A 14,973-nucleotide genomic window follows, 5' to 3' on the forward strand; every position below is an offset into this window, starting at 1 on the left:
TTTCAAACTACCTACCCTCCACTAATTGATAAAACAAAAACCAAAATCTCAGTAGAACTCATGGACTCCTCACAATTATTATTCAAACCAGAACAATCCACTCAGAAGTCCCAAATTCAAGACAAGAGACAGAAAGAGGAGCATTGACAATTGACTGACTCTAGGTCCCCTAACTCTTATACAACCATGAGTACACTGGTGACAGTGGACAAATAATTTAACATAAGGATAGTGTAGGGTTTTGGGTTTGTTGAGAGAATTGTTTCATTGATAGAGAGCTGCATTCTTCAGGAGAACATTCTGTGCAGAACATAATTTGCCAATTAATGTAGTGGTGAAAATCACCAGAAAGAATAATTTAGATAGCAAATAGAAATAAAATTTGTAAAATACAGGAGTACATATATTCATATTCTATATAAAACGTTATCTATTAAACATATATTTAAGTATTGGTTCTATATAATACATATGTTTATATTCTCTTTTCAGATTTCCACTTGAGCTCAGTGGAAAAATCCCATCTACTCTATATCTTTTCTAATGATATAAAGTATCATTAATCTTGGCAAGTTTACATGAACTGGAGTATATTTTACTCCACAAAAAAGATGAGACATTAATCTTCTGGGAAAACTCTCTTGAAATTTCATTTTGATAGACAAAATTTGACTTTTCAGTTTGAATTACTGTTCCATTTTGATGCCAGACCAAAGATAAAAAGATACAACTGTGGGAAGTATTACAACTTAGTAACAGAGCAAAGTTTACCAAAAAAATATAAATTAACTGATTCCTTTGTCCTTTCCCTTTTCTCCCCAAATGGGAACATAATTTCTTCCAGAGATTTCATATTTTACTCCTTTCATGCCGTTGTTGTGAAGCTCTATTGATTTTTTGCCACCTTCTCCATGTGATGTTAACCAGCTTTCAGAATAACATATAACAATTTAGGGCAGCAAATGAGAAAATACTGAAGCTGAAATACCCAGCTGAAATTACAGGGGGATTTTCAATAGAGAGACTATAGTTACTCAAGACAAACGTTGTTTTGTATACTAAAGCTGACTGGTTTTTTTGTTTATTTGTGAATTGTTTTCTTGTTGGACTACACAAACAGCTTCCAAGGTGTCTCAATAATTCTTTAGTTATTTAATAAGTGCTGGCAAGCCTGAATTACTGGGACATAATAACATCATGTTTAAGTGATGTCTTGGAGCAGGATCCCAACTACAGCAGCAATACCTGAAGAGTCAGTATGGCAAATGTATCTCCATTTTACAGAGAGAGGTCTATCCAAGAGAGTGAAATGTGTCACTCTGCAATCTAGCAATACATCCTAAGCGTCCCTGCCACCAGATCAAAGGAATAAATTGGGTTAGGTGTCACGTGTCTCCTCCGTGTGTACTTGGAATCACAGAGTACACATCCCAAGGAGTGGATGAGCATATTCAGGAAGAACATGTAGTCTCCTTAAATATGTGAGCATAGAGCCTATTCTGTGATCACTAGGCGATAGGGTTAAATTATGATGAAGCTGTTCGTTATTGCCCATCCCCTTTTCTTCCCTGACTCATTTGAGATTATGGACTCATCTTGGAAAGGTACATTAAAATAAAAGGGTATATAACTCAGTAGTCAGTCCTGGGAGCACTTCCTGGATTCTGAATTTGAAGAATCTGCTGTGCAAGCATTATGTTTATAGAGAGCTGAAAGGAGGAGTTAATGTCCATATTCACTCCAAAAAGATTACGTAGTTGCATGTAATAAATGAATTTGCAGAGCTCTAGAGAGCTTAAGTATATTTCTTCTTGTAAAAATAAAACTCATTGAGCACAGGACCCAGTAAGGGCCAGTACATATATTTTGCTAAGAATATCACTTTAACTGCATACGAGTTCTACATGTGATGTCATGCAGAACATTATGGGTTTCTTCTAGAACAGGGGTCATTCAATATGGTATTTATTAATGTAATTTATTGATTTAGCTGAGGCAGAATTAGCCTGTTGTAGAGTGGAAGTCTGATTAGTCTAACCCATTCTTGAATTCCTCACTATCTTGGAGCTCAAAATTCAAAGGAAGAGAAAGATGGGACACAACTCAAATATACTCTGCTGACACTTGTGACTTGGGTTATGGAGAGTAGTGGTATATTTTGGTCCACAGGGAGCAGAGTTACCCACATACTTATCCTAGGAAATTCAGAAGGAGAATGAAAAAATTCAGTGCACTGTTTGACAGTGTTCCTTTTACTTGAAATTTGAAAGAAGATGATAGAAATTAATGAAGTTTCATTATGGTAAAGCAATGTAAAAGGAATTATCCTCCTTGTTTTAACATCTGTGAACACAGTTTTCCTTGCAAACAAAACATACAAGATTCTTCTCAGTTTTAATGCTGTTTGGCATCTGTGCCTAAACTGCCAGAGATATTCAGAACCATTTACATTAACAGCAAATATTTTTATTCTAAAGAAGGAAACATATCCTTATTGATATTCAGCAAGTGGTGCATTGTTGCAACCAAGATATAATTTACTCACTTGTCTGACTGGATTACATTACTCCATGCATTTTGTAGTTTCATCTGTGAATAACTGAACTTTAGTTCTACAGCTGTCATTTCCCGTAATTCTTTTAAAACAATCTGTGGCAAAAGGATAAAAAATAGCTCAAATGGAAACTACTTCTGGGGATGGCATTTGAAAGGACACTATTTAGAGTTAATGAATTAGACTAAGAATTTTGTCATATTTTTTACATGAGCTGTGAGTCAGACTTTGTATACAAGTATTTCAACCATTTGTGTACTTTGTAAAGGCCATGACTCCCTTTGTTCCCTTGGAACCCTGCAGTGAAAACATTTGTCTTCAGAAGCACACAGCTTTGTTAGGCTGCCTGGGTAATATTTCCAGTTGCTCTCCTCAACCTTTTTTCAATTCCCTCCTCAACCAGAACCAGCGACGCACCCACCCACTGCCAACCCTTGTCAGGGCCCCCCTATCTCAGCACTGCAGCCACCTGAGCAGGGCAGCAGCTCAGCAATTCACAAGAAAAGCCACAGCAGTTCAGCCAGTGCAAGGATGGGAGGACTGAGCCATTACTTATTTATAAAATTAGCAATTAGAACTCAACTGCAGTAAAAATGAAAAGTCCCCAAAATGGAGGATTGGGATGCTCTTTCAACTCTGATTTCTGCCTCTTTACTTCCTCTGATGTAGACTTTAAAGCTCCCTTTGATGAAAAGAAGATTGAGCTCCAAAACCAGACTAAGCTTCAAAAGATGACTATAGACTTTCCTACACAAAACTGACTCAAAGTTTTATTTCCTGGGTTTATCACACACAAGGTAATTTTTCTTCTACCTCTTGCTTTTATACTAGCACATGGATCACACATTCCTTCTTGGTAACCTTTTGCATGTTACCCAAGCCAGACATTTTTCTTGATAAATGACTATTTAAATTTTCACTGCCTCTGCTGTGTTTTAAAGTATAAACTGTAACTGAATGTTTTATACATATATCAGAGAAATATTTTTCTCACAGCTACAGTGAAACGTTTTGTTGAAAATATAGAGAAATTAAATGCAATCCAAATAAAGCATTTTTTAAGTTGAACTCAACCATATAACTTTTTGGTTCCAAATAAGAATTAAAATCAGAGGCTGCAAGTAGGGGATTATAATGCAAATAATTTTTCCAGTGCTACCTATACCTTTTGCTGCTATGCTTAAGTCCTGTTATCACTCATGTAATAATGATAGAGCAGTCATAATTATTTCTGTATTAGACTAAAATCATTCCCTGTATGATTTCATCTGATGGTAAAAAGCAAATTATTATACAAATAGACACTTTCTGTCTGCTTACAGAAAAAAATGGACTCAATATTCTTTCTCTCCATCCTATATAATTAAAAAAAATCAGACACCAATTTTTAGCCAAGTATTCATCAGAGTACATATTGTTAACAGGTGTTGTGTATTACATTTCCCATGCACACAGTGTTGGAATGTAAAACTGTAATACTGCTACTAGGAACAAGCAGCATAATTAAAATTCTTTGTGAGTTTGATTTACTGGGTATTTTCTTCTTTTAAAATAACCACATTGCAAACAAGAGCCAATTTCATAGATTTGATCTACGGGTTGTACAGCTTATACTCCAGGTTCAAAATGGTGATTTAGACAATAACACATAACAGCTGAAAAGTCATTTATGATGGCACAGCACTTGTGGCAGATGGTCAGCTGAAAAGGCAAATCTAAATGCTTTTAAATTCTCTAGTGTATTATGATAGCAGTAGTAGTGGCCACTATAGTTACAATAGTTAGGCATGTAATGTAACTTTTGTTTCTGATTAGTTGCCATTTTCTCGATTTTATTCTTTTAAGACTGAAAATGTCCATACTTAGTGTCAGTCCATATGCATTTTAAGAAGCTCAGGCACAATTTAGCTTGCTGGTAATTCTGGGGGCAGGGGATGCCAATGAACTTAAGTACTGAAGAGAACATCAAACTCTTTTCTCATAATTTTAAGATCTTCACATTTACCAGACCATTACACATGCATAATTAATACAATTTTGGCATTTTTTTTCATCTTGATTAATGCTGCTGAGAACTCTGGAAAATTTTGAAATTGTAAAGACATTTTTCTTACCTCAATATGTGCCAGGATTTTTCTATAAGCCTTCTAGCAGAAGCTCCCATTTAAAAATCTCAAATTGCGCACATGCAGTTTCCTTTTAAATTTGATTCCTTCCTGGACTGAACCCGCCATGGATCATTTGTGTGATGATGTGCTAATTCTGCAGTCATGTGAAACACATGTTAGGAAGAAATGTAACAGCTTGTTGCAGCAGACCCAGGCCCATCCAAAACCATCACTGCACTGATGTAAACCTCCACCCGCAACAGAAAATTCATTTAGATACACAGTCCTCTAAGTAATGTTCAGGTTTCCACCAGAAGGAACAGCTGGGATATGAATGTGCAAGGATCATTCCCAAAAGGCAAGCACTCTAAACCCATTAGAATTTTCCAGACAAGTCAGAAATTTAACTCCTTTTGTCTATTAAACATCTATAAAATTACCTATATACATTCTGAGTGTTGGGAGGCATAAAATGGGCCATGTGCTTTGGGATCTTCAGTTGGAAGATGATAGACAGTCCAAGAGAACATTTCTACAAGAACAGTAAAAGCCATATTATGTAGTAACTATAAAAACATAAACAGAAATAGCACTTGTCTCCAGATGAAAGGAAAAATAGTTTCCAAGGAGCTAATTGATTTAGAACATAAACAATAGAAAAAGAAAATAAAGAAATGACTGCTCTCTAATAGAGATCTGTAACACAGGCTATTAAAAATCCACTTGTTCTGGGGTTGATGGGGTGATGCCATTGACAATCAATGTGAGTACTTTGTTTTATAATATCCATCTACTCACTGTATGACCTATTTCACTGTACACCTCAAAATCATCTTTGGAGTGCTTCCACTGGAGCTAAGGGAGCTAATCCACGAATTAGCTGCATCGGTGAAGTAATTCAAATGCAACAGAAAGAGTTACAGAAACTTCATTGGAAAAGAGTAATGGAGAGAAATTCATGCATACTATAAATCTTCTTGGCTTTGTGCTAATGTTGTTTATTGACTTGAGATAACGACGAGATTCTGTAATGTGTGCATACTGTACAATATGGGACAGTGGATTTGCAATATAAACTGTCCATTAGTAACGCAAAGTAACTTATTTTCATTTGCTTAATCATTACTGCAAATTTTTGTCTCTAGTTTTGATGTGTTATAAATCTTAATGAAGTCCACATGTGTTCTCTTTATCTTTTACTTCTATTTAATTCACTCTATTTTAAACGTATGTAAACACACTGTAAGACCACTAAGCTTTTTGTAATTTCAGGAGGGCAATGCTTCCACTCCTAGGAAGAAATTGATGCCTCACATGAGCCTGCTGGCCCAGTTGGGGTCAACTCAGACATTCCTCTGAGCTTCCCTCACTTCACAGTGCCTGTACCACAGGATAGACACAAAGGATTTAAATGGGTTGAAGCACAGTTTGAGAGAGCTGAGCAGAGCTGTGGTACCCAGCAGGTATCAGGGAGCAAGGTCTAAGAGCTCATTGAGCATCCCCTCCCCAGCAGTGACCAGTGTCCTGGTGTCCCTGTAGAGCTGCGTGCACTCCTCAAGTGCTTTGGCAATAATACACGCTGAAGCAGCTTTGGCCGTTTGGAGGATGGCTGACTCAGGGCTGGTTCACATCCCGTTCATCCTCCCAGCCTTCAGGTGCATAAGCCCTCCTGGCATCACTTTTGTCAATGTAACACTCCAGAAGTGCTTGCAGGATGTGCAGCCCCAATGACACCAGACAAGATATGACCTCTCCCACCAGCTCACAGAACTGACCTCTCAAACAAGCTGCTGCATGGTCAGTTTGACCTGGGTTTATTTAATACAGTCACAATATTCCCCATACTCTTCTGCTAATAAAGAAAAGATGGAATGCAAGAAGCAGTAGGCTGCTACTTCAGGTCTGGTGAGAACTGTTGGGATTGTTATTAATCCTTGCCTTCACTGCCTATGCAGTACAGACAGATGTACTTAATTACATGTCAGGGATTCCTCCAGTTGCTTCTCATCAGTAAACCTGTGTCACTTTGGTGCAGCAGAATCCACATTGTTGCACCCAACTCATTCCCTAGAAGAGAAGCTGTGTGCTAAAGGAATTGCATGGTGTTCCTGACATGGAGCCAGATTTTTTTTCCCCAGCCAGCTCCCGGCACCAAGCCAAGAGTGGGCTGCTCCTGGAAAGCAGGGCAGCTTAGGGCTTATGCTCTACAGCAGTGGCTGTCCAGCGTCGAGGGCAGGAGCAAGTACGAGGGAGAGGTCTTCCATGTGGCTTCCAAAAGGGATTTATTCTCTTGAAGGTTCCAGGGAAGAAAGACAAAAGATACAGGGGTACAGCAACTTATGTATGGGGGAGGAGCAAGAGGAGTGTACAAACAATAACCCAATAGGGAAGACTCAGGGGAGGAGCACAAGGTGGGGTTACAGAATACATAAACCAATGGGGAACACAAGGGGAGGAGAGTGGGGCACATGCTCCAATAGGGCTTGGAGGAATAGGGGAATTCCAAAGGGGGCAGTCCAGGCAGGGGTTGGCACAAGGGAGGATTGACAACTTAATGGGAGGGGGAACAGGGAACATTCGGGAACAAGGGGCAGGTATCAGGGTGGATTGGCAACTGCGCTAGGAGGGCACGATTGGGACCAAAGTATTAACATGGGGGAGGAGGGGGGGGTGGGGCACAACTTAACAATAAAGAATGTAATTGAAACAAATATAATGAACAACAATGCACCGCGACATGTTCCAATGCCAGAATTATTTTCATACCCTATATTATTCTGATTACCTTATTATAAAGCACTGAAAGAAATAATTGGGCTTTTGTAGGACACCTGTCCCATTCCACTTCCCACTGCAGATCTGCAGCCACAGCCACTGACAACTCTTCAATGTTACTGTGGTTTCTCTATAGTTCAATGTTGTTTTTATCTAGGTGCTACTGTAGCTGCTATCACCAAACATTCAAAGCAGGTGCAGGAGACATGAGCTTGCTGCTGCAGTTGGCTTTTCAGCTAACTTGGATATATAAGGTCCAGTGAGGCCTGTGCCTAGTATCTCATCATCATCCACAGATCCTATAGTGCAATTTCTCTGAATATTCAAAGCTGGACCTACTGGCATATCACGCCATTTGTATATTTATGGAGTAAAGAAAGCTGGAACAAAATCAGTCCAATGCACACAGGTTGGTTACGGCAGAATAATTTTAAAAATTAAAATAAGGACTTTCATTTCCAGCTCTTAAGTTCTCACTAGTTTTTGTGGTTTTGATCAAGCCACTAGCAGTTTTTAACTGTTAATGCCACAAAACTCAGCACTCAAGATTTTCAGTATCATCAAGGCACTAGTGTAACTTAGAACCCAAAATGTTTTTAAAAATCACTGAAGATATGTATCAGAATCTTCCAAGTAAACTTGAATTTTCTTTCAGGGTTTGTCTCCCTTCAAACTCTTGATTTCATTATGTAATAATTGCATACTTTCTAAATATCTTCTAAGTTCAAAAGGCTCTACTAGAAATTATTTTATTAATATTTATAGACTATGAGTAAAGCTGTAAAACTTTTTTTCTTACAATAAGAATTATACTTTCAGCACTGCAAATATATATATATGTTTGTAGGAAGTATTTATTTGATTTAATAATTGCTACTCTGTGGGAAGCCAGCAAAAATTAAGATATAGCTTCTTTCTAGGACCTTTTTCTAGGAAATCCTGATTACTGGAATCTTTTATATAAGAAACAGAAAAGTAATGCGGTTTTACGTTCTCTTTAGGGATAAGCTCTGGAGATCTGGATTTTCCCTTCTTTGGACAAACACCTCCAGGGAATTTCAACCCAGGAATTAGAGACTTGTGCTTCTTCCTTTCATTCTTTTTCATGCCCATAAGCCATGTCCACTCTTTGAAGACTATTAAATAGCTGGCAAGGAAATGTCCTTTATTGTTAAATAGCACTTAGCTCTTTAAATAGTTCAATGACTAATAATTACAGGTTAATAAGATAAAAGCATTAAACACATTATCTGTGTGCACTTCACCTGAAATTCCCAGACACTTCCTGCCATACATGAATACTGCAGTTTGCAGGATAATCAAACCAGAGCCATTGGTAATTGAGCTGACATCCCCTTGTTGCAGTTCCCAAGGGTTATAAAGGCCTGTGTATATATTCCGTCCATGTCTGTGTTACACACACTAAAATGAATCAGGCTTCTGTGTGCTCTAGTTCTGTTCACATTGGCTCCCAGACAGGCACAGTGGGGCTGCCTTGAGACCAGGATGCTGCCATGCTCCTTACTGTGGACACAGGGACATGGAGCAGGCACTTTTTTCATGCTTTCCTAGTTATCATCATCACTCCTCTTTGGGAGGAACCCGTGATACAGCCCGTCACCATGACCTGTTGCCAGGCTAACGAGAATGCAATTTTCGGCTTCAGGCTCCAGAAAATGTTAAACAGATCCCTTGCAACTTCACCCTTACTCTGGTAGACAGTAAATGCCTTTCCTCTGCCCACATCTATGAGGGAAGGTTTGATGAAAGATGATTCTATACTGTCAAGCATTTACCTTGAAGTGGCAGAATCACATTGACCTGCTATCCCACACCATGTGATGGCAGTCACCATTCTACAAATATCCTCTCTCAGACGATCACTGTAAGCTCGACAAGCTGCCTGACAGCAAATACTAGCCCATAGGTTGTCTTTGACTACTGGAAATAAACAATTTGTTAATAATCCATCATATTTCAACCAATTTGGCAAAAGGCAGAAAAATTCTTAAATTATGTTGTAATTATAATGCTGAGCAATTTCTTAATATTTATTTTAACAGTATGGATTTTAAAGTTCCCTCTGGGAGAGAAAAGATGTTTGTAGAGATAAAGCTGTAGGGAGTAATACATTCATGCCAATGTGTGTAGCTGAACCAGCAATTTTGCTTTATTAATTTAGTTTCTGGATTTGTTCCTGATATCTACAGCTGTATTATTTGCTCATAAAGGTGGATGAGTGGGCGGGCAGAGGTTGATTACAATTGATTTAGTAACCAAAGAGTACATTTTTCCATTGTTTGTTCAGCACATTACTAAACATATAGCTTAATTACAGTTGTCTTGTGTTCTTTTCAGTGTGGTGTTGCTTATTTTACTAAAACACTGATTTATGCAAAATATTAATTGAAATAGGAAACAGACTTGCTATGATAGCTGACATCCATAGAAACATTAGATGCTTATATTTTCCACTGGACCTATTGGACTTCTCAGGGGAATCAGTGTTTAATTTAGAACAACATGGGCTCCCTCCCTCCAGAAGTAGTGGTAGAGCATGTACTGCAGTCTGGAGCATGGGTAAAAAATTTACTTCTATCAGCAGCTGCAAAGGGAAATCCTCAGAGTTCTTGAGCCAGTGTCTCAAAAATGTGCTTAGGTAGCTGTTCCATTTCAGTGTGATTGCAATAATTGTATGCAAATATCTCATTAAAAGTAATTCAACTTTATATATCTATAAATAAGCTACTATGCTGTCATAATGTATTTTCAGGCCATTAAGTAGTATAATAAAGATGCATGGATTCTCTCAATAGATTAGATAGTCAAAAAACCACCCACTCCCACAATCAAGCAACTATACATTGGGAGATCTTGTTTTGTTTTCAGAGTCATCTTTATAATTAATCTATTTGGAATAAATAATTCACCAAATATAAATATAAAATAATGTTCAGTCACACAACTCATAACTCAATATATCCAGGAGGAAAGCTTTTATACTTCCTATCCAGGATTTTAATTAAATGCATTGAATTTTGCTGTTTCTTTCAAAAACCAGATTTAATATACATTCAACTTTATAACCAGATAGTCAGAATACAGAATTAAATGGTTTTGCAGAGGCACTGAAAAAATCCCCCCAAATACTTTTAGGAGACAGTATGAGAATTTTGTAACCTTCACTACCCACTTACAGGATTCAGATATCCACTGTGAAATGATCCAATCATTTCCTGGGTAACAGCCTCTGCAGTTAAAATATTAATATAAAAGAAAAAAAAATAATACGCATATCACTATACTGTTGTATAGAGATAGTCCTAGGAAGCAAGACTAGACAATGAAGGAAAGAAAAAGCAAGTGACAATATCAAAGTCAGCAGGATGGGCAAACAGAAGGGTTTGGATACCATCACTGAGACCACATCCAAGGTCTGGCGAGAATAAAAAGCATAGATCAAACCAAATTTAAAATTTGTCCTATGAGGAGGTGAAGATACCAAATCTCTCGGTGGGGTCATGAGCTGGAACACATGGCCAGTACACACTATGTTAACCACAATTGCTGCCTCCCATGGACCCCTCTGCCTGCACTAGGCTGCGCTCAGTGACTTTCTTTTGTTTGGTTCATCAAACTAAGAAAGGAAACTCAGATGATCCAAGAAGAACAACAATATTAGACATTGTTGTGGGGCCATAAGGAGGCATTAAAATGCATGTATAGTATGTTTTTGCCTTAGTTCAACCCCCAAAGATTTTCAAGGCTTCAGAAACTGAAGAAAATACATCTAGGAGAAAAAAAGGAGAGAGAAGGCAGGGGAAAAGTTGAAATTTTAGCAACTTTTTCTTGTGGTATTACACTGGCCCAACACCAGGCACCCACTAGAGTTGTGCGCTCACCCTCCCCTGCTACAGCTGCTCAGAGGAGAGGGGAAAAAAACCTTAGCAAACACTTTCTGAGTAAGGTAAGGACTGGGAGAAATATTTCATGGGCAAAACAGATTCAGCTTAAGTTGTAAAGTGAATTTTATTGCTAACAGAGTCAGAGGAGGATAATGAGAAGCAAAATAAGCTCTTAAAAGAGGCTTCTTAAAGGAGTCCTTCTCCTCTGATACCGTGGGTCCCTCCCACGGGAGACAGTCCTCTGTGAACTCTGCCGCGGGTCCACTCTCACAAGCAGCAGCCCTAACACACCTGCTGCAAACGTGAGTCCCTCCCATGGGCACACTGCGACGTGGGTCTCTCTTTCCACGGGTGTAGCCCTCCAGGCACAGGCTGCTCCAGCCTGGAAGCAAGAGCCCTCTCTCCCCTCTTTCTCCCGTGTATTGGAGCACATCAGTGCTCGCCTTCTCTGAGAAGGGCTGACTGCAACTGCAATGCATTCACAGCTCAGGGCTCACTGCTGCTCCTGCTGTAGAAAGGAAATGAAGGACACAGAACAGAAGTATTAAGGTTACTCAGCTCAGAGAATATGCCAGGCACAGAGGTGCAAGCCACCAGGTCTCCAGAATAGGCTTCTTGTTCTCCCTCAAGAAGTTCTAAGCCAACTAGCTAAACCTGAGCAATTTCCAGTTGGTGCAGCTCTTAATGAAGCTCACAGGGAAAGGGCAGCACTGATGAGCAGGGTCTGGTGTAGTAAAACCTTTGAATACTGTTGAAAAATGCCTCAGCTGCTAAAAACTTCCCTATGCTGATGTTCTTACATCCTTGAAAGGCTCAGCAGTCCACTAAACATAGTATTAGTATGATAGACCCCAAAACTTTTCCTCTTTCTGGAACGGAATCACAGCATGAGGCAAGATGCAATTCAGTGGTACAACATGCATAGTGACAATTTTCCAGAATGCAATTATAGGAGAAAAAAATTCAAAACTCATCACAATCACTCTCACAGTGAAAACTTGAACCAACAGAAGAAAAATAAACCAACAGAGAATGAAAAAGATAGAAACAACACCAAAATAAATTGTTAACTCAAAATTACAATATTATCTGCATAAAATATTTAAGATGTTCTTCTATTTATTCCTGAACCTAGAGTGATTAAAATGCTGCTATAGTACACTGTGTTGCTCTTTTTTTTTTAATCACAAATGTAATTTTAAGCAAGTAGACAAACTCTAGGAAATTAAAGTGAATATTTATGTCCATATAAACTTCTTAATGGTAACATTCTTGCTGTGAGCACAGCAGCTGAAGAGGGTGGATTAAATTATTTTGGCCAGATCCTGTTACTATTGTTTTCTCTGGCAAAATTCCCACTGACTTAATGGGAACTGGATTAGATCCTGGCTTGAATTAAGTACAAATCTCAGATGCATATATAACATAATCACTGATATTCCATGCATACACTGTAGTTTTCATGTCTATTTTCTCTCTGTGAGTTTTACTGATGCTCTGAAAATACCAATCAGATACACTATATACTAGTGATTAAAGGTGTGCAGTCTTGTATTTCCAGATTTGAGAAAATTTGTGGTTTACTCATATTTGAAATTAGAAACCTCATTCTGAATGATATTCAGCCTCTTGAGTACAGGGCTTCAAATCATGGTATGTTTAGTTCCTCTTCTTGCAGGCTTTGCAATACATACTAAGAGCATTTATTTAAAAGGCCACAGAATTACAACACATTTGGCAGTCAACAGACGCTGTTGGTATGATATTTTCTCTCTCTCCCATTTCCATAATTTGGGAAAATTCAAGAGAAAAACTAGGAAGCTTTTGGGCTTCATTCCATCTGTTTTAAATGACAATCTCATAAAAAGAGAAGAAGCCTCCAGAAATTTTAGGAGGACACATTAATGCACAAGGCACAGGGCTTCATCAAAAGTCTTACAAGAGCCGTAGTAGTCCCATCTCTCTCAGCAGAGTGCTTCAACAGCCACAGTTCTTGGGGATGGCCCTGCTCAGCTCATTGTCGAATGTGGGACAGCCCCTGGCTGTCAAACTGGCAATTCCACCCCGAGGCACCTTGTCCTGGCACATGCTCCTGGCTTTGCTGTTCTCACCAAGCCTCTTTCCAAGCTTGCTAAGTGTGTGCTAAGGGAGAAGTTTGCATGGAGCAGACAAGGAGTCTGATGCCTGACTACCTGACTCCAGGTGTACATAGGGCTCCAAGAAAGGGAAGAACAGCTCTGCAAGGAGGCTCAGTAAGAACACCAAAGTGCAAGGTGCCCTTTAATGTATCTTGTTCAAAAAAAAACTTAGCTGAAGTGGTAATCCTGAAAGGTTCCCAGGATCCCCAAAGCAAATGGGAGTTAGTAACTGCACACTCCATATGCCCTGTGTCAGGCTCTGGTTTCACACACACAACAGAGAGTGGGTTTTCTAAACAAGTGCTCCAAGTCAGTGGAGATTTATCTGTGATTACCATGGCCCATCTTTGCTTCAGCTCCGGAAGGCAATGTTACTTATAAATGACAGGGTAATTTCCTATGCAGAGGCTGTTTCTTTGTATGACTCATGTGTATTGCATTCCTAGAGGTAAGTATGAATCATGGATAACTGATAGAAAAATGCAAATTAATCCATTAAATTTTATTTTTTATTATGCTCTAAACATAACAACTTTTAAATTTTTCTCCTGACTGTGAAACTTATTGGAAATAAATTGTATCAAATCAAATTGAGAAATATTTTTGTTCTCTAAAGTCACAGGTTTTCTTATTGATGTTTCAGTGGGGCTGGGGACGTGGGGGTGGTTGTTGGTGCCATTGATTTTAATTTCATTTTTTTTACACTAAGTGTACAGCTGGAGCTTTATGGCCAATATCAGCAGCAATGCAGTTAGCTTTTTGTTTGTTTTAAATATAATAAGGGAGATAGAAAATGAACTGCTGATGTTTATTATTAGGTATCAGAGAAATGGGCTGTAGGTTAGAATCTAAATCCTTTAATTCCAGTGTTAATACCTGACACTTAAAGAATGATTGTGAAGAGGTTTGAGAAATTCACTGCAGATCTGCTTTAAAGAAAACAACCTAGCAGCTCATCCCTACAGCATAAGGGAGTAATTTATTTATGAGAGTAGAGAAGTCACCTACCTTGAGTAGAGAAGCCCACCTTGGAGAGGAGCAGATTGTGGGCAGCAGTGAGCCAGTTATCAGGCACTGAGTTCAAGAACCAGCCAGCCAAAACCAGGCATTCTCTGTTTGGAGCCCTGCAAGGAGGGCAGCCAGGGGACACATGACCCTGGGAAAGGGTTTGGGATCATGGCTTCAATCTCCAAGGACACCTGTGCAGAAGAGGATGGTCATAGTTAAAGAAGGACAATCAAGCTAACTCATTAATTTCTTTCCTGGACTGCGCCTTCTCTTCTACAGAACAGGGGAGATGTGTCATTTCAAAGACTACATAAATCTATGATTAAAGTGCTTTGGTACCCAAATCCATTTAGTCTCTGCACTGTCATTTGGTCTTAAACTGTGACATTGGCATCAACTATTCAATTAAGACTGATTTGAACTCTAAGGAGTGCAAAACCAAATCCAAGGCGTAATGAAAACTACCAGATTAGCAGTATTAGATA

The 14,973-nt window shown here is 38.7% G+C and overlaps 1 protein-coding gene across 4 annotated transcripts in view; it reads right to left on the reverse strand.

Moving 5' to 3' along the window:
• Window positions 1–14,649, reverse strand: part of CABCOCO1 (ciliary associated calcium binding coiled-coil 1) — an 80,230-nt gene extending 65,581 nt beyond the window's left edge. The window contains exons 1-3 of one of the 4 annotated variants that reach the window (XM_033515809.1): window positions 14,489–14,572; window positions 5,103–5,194; window positions 4,669–4,816 (exon numbers count right to left, since the gene is read on the reverse strand). The gene's annotated coding sequence lies outside the window, so the exon portion shown is untranslated. Of the gene's footprint in view, window positions 1–4,668; window positions 4,817–5,102; window positions 5,195–14,488 lie in introns of all 4 variants that reach the window. The other 3 variants (XM_033515808.1, XM_033515813.1, XM_033515810.1) reach the window with 3 other exon arrangements.
• Window positions 14,650–14,973: the final 324 nt, after the last annotated feature.

This window comes from Parus major, chromosome 6 (assembly GCF_001522545.3).
Source record: "Parus major isolate Abel chromosome 6, Parus_major1.1, whole genome shotgun sequence".
In the NCBI taxonomy this organism is placed as follows: Eukaryota; Metazoa; Chordata; class Aves; order Passeriformes; family Paridae; genus Parus; species Parus major.